Source organism: Argopecten irradians, chromosome 2, assembly GCF_041381155.1.
Source record: "Argopecten irradians isolate NY chromosome 2, Ai_NY, whole genome shotgun sequence".
NCBI classification, from domain to species: Eukaryota; Metazoa; Mollusca; class Bivalvia; order Pectinida; family Pectinidae; genus Argopecten; species Argopecten irradians.
Window position 1 is genome coordinate 46,927,389 of NC_091135.1, and position 15,280 is coordinate 46,942,668.

General features: G+C 37.4%; 1 protein-coding gene across 2 annotated transcripts in view; it reads left to right on the plus strand.

The window, feature by feature from the left end:
• The first annotated feature begins 6,042 nt into the window (after positions 1-6,042).
• The window catches only part of LOC138315715 (TOX high mobility group box family member 4-like), an 82,196-nt gene continuing 72,958 nt past the window's right edge, over positions 6,043-15,280 (plus strand). Inside the window, exon 1 of one of the 2 annotated variants that reach the window (XM_069256948.1) lies at positions 6,043-6,112. The gene's annotated coding sequence lies outside the window, so the exon portion shown is untranslated. The remainder of the gene's footprint in view (positions 6,113-15,280) is intronic. The other variant, XM_069256947.1, reaches the window with a different exon arrangement.

Here is a 15,280-nt window from a genome sequence, read left to right on the forward strand (position 1 = left end):
CTTTTGTGCGCAGATACATATTCTTTTGTGTGAAAACACAATACACATCCTTAGCCACCGTAGCATATAGCAGAAGTCAAATGAACATGTATATGTACTAGTAGTCCAATGTTGTTGAGATTCTTCAGTAAGAAGTCCATGATCAGTAGCAAACCCACATATAAAAGCTTTTCTCATAGGCCTTGTAGATATTAGAATTATGTCCCTCTGTGGAGGGATACATCTGGGATTGTCTTTCTGGAAAGAGTTATTTTCTTGAGGGCTCTGGATAGAGTTATTTTCTTTGCCCTCGAGAAAATAAATCTTTCCAGGGAGACAATTCTAGATGTATCTCTCCACAGAGGGACATAATAATTTTATTATACCGAACGAAATCAAAATTAATCCATTAATTTGTTATATTTAATATCAACAAGCTATCTAAATCTGTGGTAATAGAACTCGTAAACATATTTCCTAACAATGTTGCTAAATTTTAGCGAACTTGGGGAAAAAAACCCCAAAAAAACAGCATTGCCATTATTGGTTGACATTGTAGATGACATCCATCTTGGTCACGTGTGGAACATCCAAAAGCTTATTTCCCCTTAAAGGGTTATTTCCCTCGCCTTCAAATTCCAGTGAAATATCAAACTTCTTCAATGTCATGAGATCAAGGTCAATCCAATCAGAACATTCTAAATGAAAGTGAGGTATAATACTGGGGGGGGGGGGGGGGGGGGGGTAAGGGGGTAATACTAGATGTATATTGTATTTCACTGTAAATAAGACCCCCCACCCAGAGCAGTCAAAAAGTCAAAAGTGGTGGAAGGTCCTATTTGCGGACAACCAATCTGATAAAATTCGATATATGGTTGCTATCTTGGATTGTTGAATGTCCTGTCATTTTGTCATTGATATTGGCATAACAGTCGTAAGACAGACGGGTAATAGCAAGGTGTTCTAGCATTGATAATAATAATAAAAGTACTTACCTGGACTGTTCAATGGGTTAATTTGACTATGAATCTTTGAAATGTCTATATGTCCTTTGTAAACTTTCACATTCCTTAATTACTCATTACCTGGCTGTTGTTATTAGTTGTTGTGATTGGTAAGATTATTGTAAGCTTTGCACTTTTATATCAATGTAATTGAAAACCTTATGTTTATCTGTTTTTGTAGAACACTGGTTAGTGTTTAGTGTAATACTCTTGAAATGATGTAAGTACATACAACTTCATCGCTCAAATTGTAGCCTTCTGCCGAACATCATGGCAACATTTTGGCAGATCGGGCCTTCGGCTGCCACTTGCCGAAGGGTTAATTGTGCTCAATTATGCTGTTAAATATTTGTCTACTTCAGGCCTACTGTTCGTATCATGTTATGTAATCGTGTTCGTTTTGTGTGTCTTGATAAAGGGGCAGATCGCTTCGAAAATTTAACAATTTTTTTGTCCACACAGTTGGAATTACTTCTTTGTCCCAACTTCAGAAGTGAAACACAATGTACATGTATTTGTGAAATGGTGAAAGGCGTTCAAGGTGACAGTGTACTTTTGGGCCCTAGGCCTATAGAACAGTTTTTTTTCACTATTTCTTTTACTTTTTTATGAAATTCCTGTTGTTGATATCAAAATAATCGTGACATCATTCAGTGATCTGACCTATCCCTCATGCCTTATCCCACTTAGATATTCTTGTCTATCAGAGTTACTTCCCTTCATTTAACTCATTCTGCCGGTACTGATGGAGTGAGAGAAATACCTCTGATAGATTAGAATGGGCTTTGTAGATGTGGAGGCGACTGGCATGTATATCTCATGTATATACCACAATCAGCCATTTAATGAGTTAATCTTTTATCTTTAAAGTTTCATTTTTTGATGTTAACTGCAAAGATAAGTACAGGGATAAATTGAAAATAAGAAATTAACATACATACAAATATTTCCTTATTATTGTCACCTAAACTTTTGAAATGGTCCAGCCAATCAAAAGTGTGTTCCAATAGTGTTTGTGTACATTTCTGTGATTTTATGTTTGTTCGTGCAAATTGTTTTGATATTTTGTATTTTTAATGCAATAAAATGCTACAAATGAATTTCATTTTCATTTCTCTTTTTTAAAGAACATATACAGATGAATCTAAAGGATCAAAAACATGCACATTGTAACTAAGAATTCATATCTCAACTAAGAGTTTTGGGACTTTTGAAGCCTATTATTTCCTTGACTCTATTTTTTTTTTTTTTTTTTTTTTTGTCTTTTCAACTTGAATGCGCCTAAGTCTAGGTAAATTTTCAACTTATTTTGGTGTATCTGTAACCTGGTACCATGGCTTACCCATAATGCTCCACATAGTAGCACAACTATGCAGAATAGTAAGTTGGCCAGGGTAGTAGGCAAGGGTATTTGTCTCAGGCAAGGATGTACCATAGAGGAGACTGGATGGTGACCAGGAACAGGTTGATGGCCTCTGTAGAGACGGATGACATCAAGGAGAGACTGAAACAGACTGGAGGGATGGCAGCCTAAAGTGTGGTTTCTGTGAAGGAACACCTATATAACCAGCTGCAACACTGAATGAAGAGCAACGCCCTGAGGGTCTACCAAAAAGGGGGTGTGGTGATTGACCCAAGAGGACAGATACACTGATATGGCTTAGGCAAATGACATTGACAAGTGAAAATGAGGAACCAGATGCCATAGTGGAAAGATCTACAAAAACAACAGGGATATCAGAATACATCAGACAGCATTAACTGGGAGTCTGTGATGAAATAGAGGGAGTTTAGTAAGCATTCCGGTGAGACACAGGCGAGTAGCAGTGGGTAAACATGCCACAGTAGTGCTGTTAATGGGAAGAATCAACAAAAGATGAAGTCTGCAAACAGGAGAGAGAGGAGAGAGGGGACATCAAGAATGAATTTCGCGAACTGTCAAGGCATTTCAGAAAGGCAGAAGAAATGGAGAAGATCAGGTTAGGACAACGAAGAGTTTGAGTTGACAGAATGATTGAAGGCCTAAACAGCAGATAGATTAAGGAAAGGGAGGGGGGGAGTTTAAAGAAAAGAACTGGCACTAATGGGAGATGCATCTTGATGCCCATATGAATCAGCCATTATGACCGTGTAAGAGAGTAGACCAGGTTCAAACACCCAATGAACATTAAAGTGAGGAGGACCAAGCTTGGAAGGAGGTTCAAGACGTTGTTAGGAAGACAAGAACATCGTCTGCTCCCATGTCAAATGGGATATCATACAAGGTACATATGTAAGAAGTGCCCCAAACTACTGAAGCGTCAGACTATGACTATTACAGAATTTCATTTGGAGGAGGGTGTCCTACCTGACTGCTGAAAGAAAACAAACGGATGTTTTGTACTGAAAGAGAAAAACTCAAATAACATAGGGTAATTTAGAACGATCTGCTAAACGTGGAAGGAAATAACTACTTCTCAGAGTTTGTGATGCGTCTAACAACATGCATACATACGTCGAACAAACCAGTATTATCAGCCAACTTTTTGGTGAAGCAAGAACGAATAAAGGAGACATGACAGTTATCTGGACTCGTATGGAACTGTTCCATACAACACTGATGAAAGCGGCATTGAGACATTAGTGACACTACCTTATTCCAACTCACATACAGAGAATGATAAGTACCTACTACTTCAGCGGGATCCACCTCCGTCTCCTTGTGGGATACCTCGCCACTAGCGGTTAGAGACTGACATAGTGAAACAGTAACATGACAAGAATGCGCTTCAAACAAAGAGAATCTAAATGCCTCGTCATCTCGAAAGGAAAGATAACTCAATCGGTCCAACTCAAAGGCCAAGGAGAGACAATTCCATTAAGAGTCGGCAACCCGACCAAATGCCTTGGTCAATGGTATGACGACAGCTTCCATGATTCATGTAGCATCAAATGATTGGAGCAGTAAACAGAGGGAATGTGGTTTATTGACAACACTGGATTATCTGACAAATTCATGACCTGGCTACCGGCATGGATTTCTTCCCTGGCTGACGTGGCCAATAGTGCTGTAGATACCAAATGGGTGTACCAACTGTAGAAGGTTTAGATAGGACCATCAAAGAGCACCTGAGGTGATGGCTTAGCGGTATTATCATCTGTCCTGTGTAAGATTGTATAGCAGATTATCAAATAAATAGTTAACAATTCCTTCCTCACTTCTAGAGGATTTCATGGTTGGAATGCCTGACCCATCACTACACTGAAGAAGGTAAGACAAGCAGATGTTCATGTGAGGACATGGGAAAAAGTTGCCTGTCGTCAAGGAGGGCTATAGGGGACACAGAGAGGATGTTAAGGCACAAAGACAAAATTGTAACTGTATGTCAGAGCAGACTTTGGGGGGGATGGTGGGCAGCAGACGAAAGGGAGAGGTCTGGTGTAGAGTGACATCAGGAGGTGGAGGAGGAGGAGGAGAAACGAAAAAAATAACATCTATGGCGTCAAGGCGCATAGACAAGAGATTCAGATGGACGCCAGTTGATTTGGACATCTGAAATTTCTGCTGCGATCAGTCAATAATTAAAAATACTTCCAGTGCTGCAACTTTATAAAAAGTTGTAAAATAAGAAAAAATTGAACCTAGGAGAAACGGAGAAAATGTGTATTACACTTAAACAGTTTTCACTATGACAAAAAGAACGAAAGTGAACTATACTGTGTATAAGCATTTGATTGTTGTAATGATGAAAAATTGTGAAATACGGACAGCATCGACGCTGGGACCAAATTAAGGAGAAAGATTATTATGACTGGACCATGGAAGTGGATCTAAACGCTAGAGCATTTTTTTCGGATGTATGTACTTTGTACCTCTCTTTTCGATTGGACAGACGTCGTACTGTGGTCAAAGAGCACAAAGCGGTGTTTGTCAAAGGCGAATGGGAAGCGTGCTAAGTGTAGCGGGATTGGACTGGGTCGATCATCGGTGACCTGGGCCGTTTTCTTTTATTCGGAACAACTGGTTAGACCGTTTGTTAAAGTTTTTTATACAGGCCTGTCAGTGCTTTGTCAAGGCTCGTCTGAAAACGATATAAAATCACCAGGTCCGTCTTTAATTCAGAAACGAACAACTAGGTCCAACCAGTCAAACCGTATAATCGAAAACGGTCCGGGAATCTCAGTCGGTAGAGCACTCGGCTGGTGTTCGGAGGGTCCCGGGTTCGAATCCCGGTCTGGCCGCTACATTTTGTCCTCTCCTGTTACACAATTGGCGCCCAACTTCGAGGACGAAGACTTTGAGAAAGGAGGGAGGAGTGTAGCGGGATTGGACTGGGTCGATCATCAGTGACCAGGTAGCTATTGATAGCTCAGTTGGTAGAGCACTCGACTAGTGTTCAGAGGGACCCGGGTTGAATCCCGGTCTGGCTACATTTTCTCCTTTCCTGTTACATAAGGACAAGGGTGGCAATGATGGAACTTCCTTGCAACATGAAGATTGGGAGCAGGGTTTTTCTCTGCATGTACAATCTGTGTGGCTCAATTTGCCCCCTGTTAAGTTTTGAGGAACCCAGATAGTAGTCTCACATACACAGGGGCGTAGGAAGCGGGGGGGGGGGGGGCCCCGTTCCCCAGGACGGGGGGCAAACATGTCTTTTTGCCCCCCCATTTTCGCCGACTGAAATTTTCTAAAAAATGCTTATTTGAAAGAAAAAAGGGTCCTCCTGCACATTTTTCGTACTTCATTCCAGAAAATTTTACATTTTTACATCCACAAACAAGGATCGATAGCAAATTACAAAAATAACATTACATGTATAAAACAATAATAATAAAACAAGAACTTATGCATTCAGCAAGCCCGCTTTCCTCAGTTCAAACGACTTTTTAATGAAGAGGCCCAATTTTCTTTCAGTAGAATTTACTGTACACTTGAGAATGAAGCTCCTTCATCCTCTACAACCTCTACAATCTGACATTTACTCTTGCGGTAGTGTAGGAAAACAAAATATTATTTTTTTAACTCTTTGGACGGAATTCTGCCTATTCCGGATTCCGGAAATCGGTTTTAAATTTTCATTGTCGTTTTCACTTCCGGTACATGTGTTTTGGAAAAGAAGCCGCTCAATTTCCCCAGGAACTGATTACAGGTATAGTGTTATTGTGTTTTTGTTAGGTATATACCATTCTTTGCACGTGTGATGAATTTACTATCATATATAGGGCTAGTATGTCAAATGTCATTTGGAATACAAGTTCCTGAGTGTTTCGTTCTTTTCCTCGCCTATTCGCGACGTGTCTTCCTTCAGCCTACTGTTGAATTCCAGTAAGGAGACGACCACGTCGTCGGACAACCGGCATAAAACAGTAGATGGCAGTAGAATAAATGATGCTCCATGCTTTATCAATGTATAATATATAATTATATATGATAGTTATACTCACAGGGACCTGGCACGAATTTCTAACCAACGGTATTTATCAGGTCCGGTAGCACCGCTCTATAAACTGGACAAATGTACTAGACATACCTGGTCACAAAATCAATGAACACAATGCCGAATCTTGTGAATCGGCAAAACGAAACAAAATCCATCACAACTACACACTCCAAAATCACACACTCGAGCAAGTAAACTCAAGTAAATATTTAGGACTAACACTACAAAAAACCTAAAATGGGACCAATCAGAGAACATGATTTTTGATAATGAAGGTTTTTACCGCTATATCTTAATTAGATATAGTACAGAAGGGAATTAGATTGTACAGAAGGGATCTGTCACCACTTTTTTTTGCAGGTTCCCCTAGAGCCCTATAGTGTATTTTGCATTTTGGGACCCATCGGTAAACAAGATGGCCAACAGGCGCCATCTTGGATTTTGATAGTTGAAGTTTGTAACCGCTATATATCTTAAAAAGGTCTGAAAGGAAATGTCTAAAATTCCATGTGCAGGTACCCTTGGGCTAGGGCCCTAGTTGTGCATATTGCATTTTAGGACCAATCAGTGAACAAGATGCCCGATAGGCCGCCATCTTGGATTTTGATAATAGAAGTTTGTTACTACTCTCAGAAAGTACTGAAGCGATCTGTCTCAAAGGTTATATGTAGTATGTAGTCAAAGTTTGAAAAGCAGAGAAAAGATCCCTTTTTCCATTGTCAGACATAGATCATTCTTTGGTGGTGCCAAGATCCCTCTGGGATCTCTTGTTTATTTTAGCACATAGCTGGCCCTTTCAGCCATATGCATGTCATATAATAGACTTACATGCAATATTAACATTATTGTGATGTCAAAGGTTTAATGACATCATAAATTCATAATCCATATATGACATTGCCCGTGTGAAAGTCACCTAAGAGCGAATTTCACCTTTTACAAAATTGAAAGTTTTGCCTTTACATGTATTTCCATTAATATTATATAACCTAGTTATGTGATCAATATACATGTAATCTTATGCGCGTGGCTACATAAAATTAAAACTCATTAAACAATTTACTGTATTAATCCAATCGCTTAAAGGCTTGTGATGTATCAAATTATTGAACTAGTTTTAAAATATAAGATGTAAGATCCTCTATATCTTCTCATAGTTGGTGGTCTAGCTTATTTGCTGTAAAATACTGTCAGTGTTTTATTAAAGTTGTGTACTTTGAATGTGCAATATTGAATACCTCATTTAAAAATAATATTTTTATGACTAAACAACAATAATGCTTGTGTGTATTTCATTGTATTCAGTGCTATTATACAGTGTCCATATTTCAATCAAGGGGCAATAACTCTGTGATGCTTCGTGATATTCTATCTGTAAACAAATATGTGGTTTGAATAGCGGTGTGATAACTTATGGCAATAGCCTTACATAAATTTTACAAAACCAACTGTTGCCTTATCCAGATCCCTGTCTATTTAGGATAAATTTGATATCATTTTGCTTTCTTATTATATAGTAAGTAAAACCTGAATCATCTGAAAACCAGTGTAAACCGGACAAATGTACTGGTCCAGATGACATCTAGTTTAGACAAATTACATATAAATTACTATTAGCAGAGTTATTGTTCTTTGTAATGGTCATCAAAATCTTAAAACACAAAATCTATTTGAGCAGACATTTGTCAGTTACTTAGACTTTTTATGAAGGTATTTTGGGTAGATAAAAATCAATTCTATTGATAGATTGGAAAGGGAATTCCTAGGAGTAAATAATAAGCATTTCCTTCACCTGAGTGAATTGTCTCCTCTTGATTACATTATTACTTGGTGTAGACTTGAATTGATTGCATGTAGACATCGATTAATTTGAATTTTTTATTATTGAGGTCAGCATGCATATTTGAAAAAATTCAAGGCTTACTTCTAAGTGCAGCCTATTATTTTCTAGAAAGAAATCTAAGCTTACTTTAAAGACCGCTCTATATTGAGCTACCTGGTCACTGATGATCTACATAGTTCAATCCTGATACATACCTATTATTTAGATGGCAGTTTTTATGTGCAGGAAATTTGGGACATTAATCAAAACAACAAATAACCTTTAGCTAGTACCGTATATAGTATATACCAAATCCTTTGTACTTCAGGGGTTACTATCACTGTCATTATATATACCCCTGGAATATATCATAGCAAATCTGAAGGCTCTGTGTACAACAACTGACGAGACAGGTAGTTTGGTCCTCTGATGTGCATCAGAAGAATCACTAATGGTACACTGTAGATGACTGTGTGGCTTTGAAGTTAGGAGTGTGACTGTCTCTGTAATCTTCAAATGAAGTCTCTGCCGACTTGTGATTGGTCAGGTTTATTTTCCTGAAATGCCTTCAGTTTTACTATGACATGATCCAGGGGTAGATATAATGACTGTGATAGTAACCTCTGGAGTATCCATGATGCATACCAGTGCTTGGCAACTGCTAAACTTGTAGGCCTCAAACTCACAACCTGAGGTCCCAAATTGCTATGCATATTTGTTGATATACAAACATGTATTGTAGTCAATAATTTCATAACACTTATAGTCTGAAAACACAAGTATGGTAATTTTAGATTTATCAATATCGACAATATGGTTTGTGAGAATGTTAGACAAAAAAATTATCAAAAAAAGTAAAAACATATGTAACAGGAAGAAATTTTATATTGTCTGTTCACCTTTTGTCATTAAGGATTTTAATGAAATCATTCTATCAAAAGCCTTAATGTCTAATTAATGGGCGAGACAGTTAATCTTTTGTTGTGGGGTTCCCCCATTGAAATGATGGGACACCTGGGTATAATTGGGACAAGCCGGGCATTAATTTGCCGTTATTGTGTTTTGTCATCAAATTAGAGTAAAACATTAATTCTCTCTATTGTGTTTGTCATCAAATTAATGCCCTGTTACTGGATCAATAATTTGTGAAGTGAACATGAATTATGATTAAAGGATTGCTTCGGCCGCTGAGTGGTGCGCCTAGTCATAATGACTGTCGTCCTCGCCATGAGTGAAGAGTCTAGCAATAATGACTATGGTCCTCTTGGTCCCGTACTGATCTAAATGAATGTGATCAACATTCACTGGCCCGTAATGGCAATGTAGAAAAGAGGTGCAGTCACTACCAATTGAATGCTATTTTCTCTGTTGGGATCAGAAAAATAGTAGATGGACGGGGGATGCCACATGCGTGGTAGCGATCAAGATGGTTAAAGCTCATTATGTCGTGTTAATGATCATAGAAACCATAAAATCTACTGGAAAGGCATACAATACAATGTACATGTACTTCCGAAACAATAACATATCTGATTTGATTTGCAAGTTCTTTTATAAAATTAAACAGAATTTGAATGGTGGAAGAAAGCAGGAATAGGCTGTAGAAAAAAATTGCGGATCTAAGTCCCAAGGCAAGTACCAAGCAATTGCCTGACATATGCCTCTTGACTAAGAGGTATGTGTTTGGAGGCAGGGTACCGGGTAGTTTTAAAATGTTGGACATCTTGACTACTTACTTTTTTACTTACCAAACCAGGAAAACCCCCAAAAATAGGTTGATACTGAAAATATGAAATTTGACTTAAGGCCTGATCATAACATTGTAAGAAAGCATATCAAGATAAGAGTCAGGTGTACCAGAAAAGTTAGACTTGCAAATTAAACTAAACAGGAACCATACAAAATTACAAATAGCCTCCTTTAATTAATAGGTGCCTGAGATCAAGTTAAACAAAAATGACAAAACAAAATAGAAATAATCTTTAGTCCATCCTTGGAAACCCACAAGACACCACTCTATTTTTTGTCACAAACGATGGAGAAATGACTTGTGGGTTTCCGACAATTTCTTTACCCATATTTGAAAAAAAAAGATGAAAATAGAAATAACCTTTACCCATATTCAAGGTTACAAATATTGGATTTGTTAAAATTGAATTTTTGGGAATCAAAATATTAAAATGGTAGATTCTTGGAAAGAGGAAGGTCAAAGATTATTGCTTTGCATGGTATATATATGTACATGTATATAAATGTGTCAATGTATTTCATTATGAGCAAGTGAAGGAAATGCTTTCAGCTGTACAACAAGCCATGACATTTGTTTTCTGATTCTGGTGGTGGCAATATAGCATTTCTCCTGATTGGGTTATTTTTCCTAATGTAAAAATGAAGTGAGAGAGTGGTATACTGAATGTCTTGTAAGTCAGCCGATATTGATTTTTGCAAGTTTCAAATTAACAACGAATCTCTTGTGAATAAAATCTGATAATAGAACTGCCAATTTACATACATGTATATTCATGTGATTACATAACATTCTCATCCATAAAATTTCATTGCTTTTTTGTTATTCGGAGATTTATGATGAAATGACAAAAAGAAAATGATCATTTAAATTTGTAGAATGAACTTAACGGTCTGGCTTCTTTGTGTAGGTTGATTTAGCTGTATAACTATAGCAGATCAGAGCGACAGATGTACAATGTAAAGGAGATACATGATTTACACCAAGTGTTGGATATTAGTCCATAAACTGTACACTGTCACAATCAGATAGTGGTTTGTACCTCTTTGTAGTCTCTCATTAAACTACCACAATATGGCCGACTGCATGCAACAAGCTAACCGCAGCATCTCAGTTTAAATGCCATCAGGATCTTCACCACAGACTTATCAGATCAGCATGTAAACTTGTGGCGATGATTACATACAATATTAAACAAGAAGATCTGGGTACAGAGTGTGTGTTACAGAATAAAAAAAGATAAGGCTTTAGAAACGTATTCATATAAATTCAATATTTCGGAATTAAAAGGATGCATTAAGACCGAGTCATGACTATAAAATTGGCCACCACCACTACCAATTGCCATGCACTTGAAAATACTGGTTGTGGTAAAATCTGTCGGTATTTAAGTGGTAAAACCACTAGTATCCAAGTGAAATACTATTGTTACCACTGGGATGTCAATGGAATGCCACTAGCTTTACCACTGGGAAATTCTATTGTAAAACACCCATAATAGATTACCTTTAATCTTTGAATCTGCACCCAATCTCTATAGTCTATATACAGATACACAAACATACCACAGTCTCCCAAAACATAAACACAGCATATCACAGGATAAACATTGATTACAAGGGAGTTTTTTCCATTCTGAAACTACCATAGTTGCTAAGAGGATGTTAACACAAAATATATATAACCAAACAATATGAAACTTTGAATGTCCCTTGTCTTTGTTGACATTCGCTCCTTTTAATGCAGCTAAGTATCACAATGAAACAGGCCCTTTAGTACAGTAACTTTAAAATCTTCATCATTTATGTCAACATAAGTGAAATATTCTCTATAAACTCAAGTCTAACTTTTTAACTTTTAAATAAATCATGGAGTACCACAATGCATCACTGTTGTCAATTGAGCTGTGTCAAAGTCACTCTACATGTCATTGTCTGAATATTTTTCAGTTCATAAAAAGAAAACTAATGGGATATTTGCGACAATTTAGCCTGGAGGCTTAAGATATAGGTGGCGAAGACATAATATGCCAAAGGTTCATGACCTTCAGATTTCTAACATAGTTTATGTGACCCATTAACCTTCGCTGAAAGACACATGACAATTCCGAAACAAAAATTAAAAAAACAACACAAATAACACTTTTGATATCAAAACATTTATATAATGGCCCAAGATAAAGTAACAATGTAATATGCAAGATTCCCCCGGTGTAAATCCAAGCATACAAATTATTTATTTTAAACATCTAATTTCATAGGTGTGTTTCTATAAGGTACCTTAATTTTGACCTTTTGATGATCAAGATGATAAAATGTAACAATGCAATAAATTCTTTATGGGGATTAAAATAGTCAGTCAGGGTCAGATTATCACATGGAGTAATGTCAGGGTCAGATTATCACAAGGAGTGATGTCAGGGTCAAATTATCACAAGGAGTAATGTCAGAGTCAGATTATCACAAGGAGTGATGTCAGGGTCAGATTATCACAAGGAGTAATGTCAGGGTCAGATTATCACAAGTAATGTCAGGGTCAGATTATCACAAGGAGTAATGTCAGGGTCAGATTATCACAAGGAGTAATGTCAGGGTCAGATTATCACAAGGAGTAATGTCAGGGTCAGATTATCACAAGTAATGTCAGGGTTAGATTATCACAAGGGGTAATGTCAGGGTCAGATTATCACAAGGGGTAATGTCAGGGTCAGATTATCACAAGGAGTAATGTCAGTGTCAGATTATCACAAGGAGTAATGTCAGGGTCAGATTATCACAAGGAGTAATGTCAGGGTCAGATTATCACAAGGAGTAATGTCAGTGTCAGATTATCACAAGTAATGTCAGGGTCAGATTATCACAAGGAGTAATGTCAGGGTCAGACTATCACAAGGAGTAATGTTAGGGTCAGATTATCACAAGTAATGTCAGGGTCAGATTATCACAAGGAGTAATGTCAGGGTCAGATTATCACAAGGAGTAATGTCAGGGTCAGATTATCACAAGGAGTAATGTCAGGGTCAGATTATCACAAGGAGTAATGTCAGGGTCAATTATCACAAGGAGTAATGTCAGGGTCAGATTATCACAAGGAATAATGTCAGGGTCAGATTATCACAAGGGGTAATGTCAGGGTCAGATTATCACAAAGGAGTGATGTCCGGGTCAGATTATCACAAGAAGTGATGTCAGGGTTAGATTATCACAAGGAGTAATGTCAGGGTCAGATTATCACAAGTAATGTCAGTGTCAGATTATCACAAGGGGTAATGTCAGGGTCAGATTATCACAAGGAGTAATGTCAGGGTCAGATTATCACAAGAAGTGATGTCAGGGTCAGATTATCACAAGGAGTAATGTCAGGGTCAGATTATCACAAGTAATGTCAGGGTCATATTATCACAAGGAGTAATGTCAGGGTCAGATTATCACAAGGAGTGATGTCAGGGTCAGATTATCACAAGGAATAATGTCAGGGTCAGGTTATTACAAGGAATGATGTCCGGGTCAGATTATCACAAGGAGTAATGTCAGAACAGATTATCACAAGGAGTAATGTCAGGGTCAGATTATCACAAAGAGTAATGTCAGGGTCAGATTATCACAAGGAGTGATGTCAGGGTCAGATTATCACAAGGAGTGATGTCAGGGTCAGATTATCACAAGGAGTAATGTCAGGGTCAGATTATCACAAGGGGTGATGTCAGGGTCAGATTATCACATGGAGTAATGTCAGGGTCAGATTATCACAAGGAGTAATGTCAGGGTCAGATTATCACAAGTAATGTCAGGGTCAGATTATCACAAGGAGTAATGTCAGGGTCAGATTATCACAAGGAGTAATGTCAGGGTCAGATTATCACAAGTAATGTCAGGGTCAGATTATCACAAGGAGTAATGTCAGGGTCAGATTATCACAAGGAGTAATGTCAGGGTCAGATTATCACAAGGAGTAATGTCAGGGTCAGATTATCACAAGGAGTAATGTCAGGGTCAGATTATCACAAGGAGTGATGTCAGGGTCAGATTATCACAAGAAGTGATGTCAGGGTCAGATTATCACAAGGAGTAATGTCAGGGTCAGATTATCACAAGTAATGTCAGGGTCAGATTATCACAAGGAGTAATGTCAGGGTCAGATTATCACAAGGAGTGATGTCAGGGTCAGATTATCACAAGGAGTGATGTCAGGGTCAGATTATCACAAGGAGTAATGTCAGGGTCAGATTATCTCAATGAGTAATGCCAGGGTCAGATTATCACAAGGAGTAATGTCAGGGTCAGATTATCACAAGGAGTAATGTCAGGGTCAGATTATCTCAATGAGTAATGCCAGGGTCAGATTATCACAAGGAGTAATGTCAGGGTCAGATTATCACAAGGAGTGATGTCAGGGTCAGATTATCACAAGGAGTAATGTCAGGGTCAGATTATCACAACGAGTAATGTCAGGGTCAGATTATCACAATGAGTAATGTCAGGGTCAGATTATCACATGGAGAAATTCACAGGTATTGCATTTCTACATAATATGATCTATCACAGATTACTGTAATATGTAATGGGTCGTATTGCAATTGAAAATCTTAGTTAAAATTTCTTTAAAACTTCTTTAATTTGGCATTCATCAGCTTATGATAAGCAGATGAATGTCAAATAAAAGAAGTTTTAAAAAGACTTTTTATAAAGATTATCAATTACAATTCATAAGTTATAAATGCCAACTGGACATACCAGTAGATCAAAGTAAATTTTGCTCCTATGAAATCAATACTCAATTATAGAAAATATCACTGTTAACGATAAAGAACAATTAATATAGTCAAATCTGTAGTAGGTGCATATGCATAATGAAACTTTCCAGTATTTAACACATGCTTAGATATTTTTGAAATATTTTCCATTATGCATGTCCTTGAAATTTCGGATTTTCAGCATTTCATTTAATTCCGAACTGAAATTATTCGTAAATCTCTGAACCAATGTTGATTTAAGAAAAATTGATGGAGGATATAAACTTGTAAAAAGCAATGATTTAGTCCACCTTTGCGATGAAAACTGAACCTGTTTCAGTAGGCTGGTAGACATAAAGAATGATTATAAGATTTAATGAGTGACTCAGACGGCTAATTAACACTTTTAATGACTTAAATCGTGTAAGGTTACACTTCGACATTCATATGTTAATGATCACTATAGAAAATGACAATGATGTCCCTCTCGTAATTTTGTCTGTCAACAGAAAAATTTACTGGGCAAGCGCAGATGGCTCCTCATACAGATGGCTTTTTACAAAATGTCATTTACAT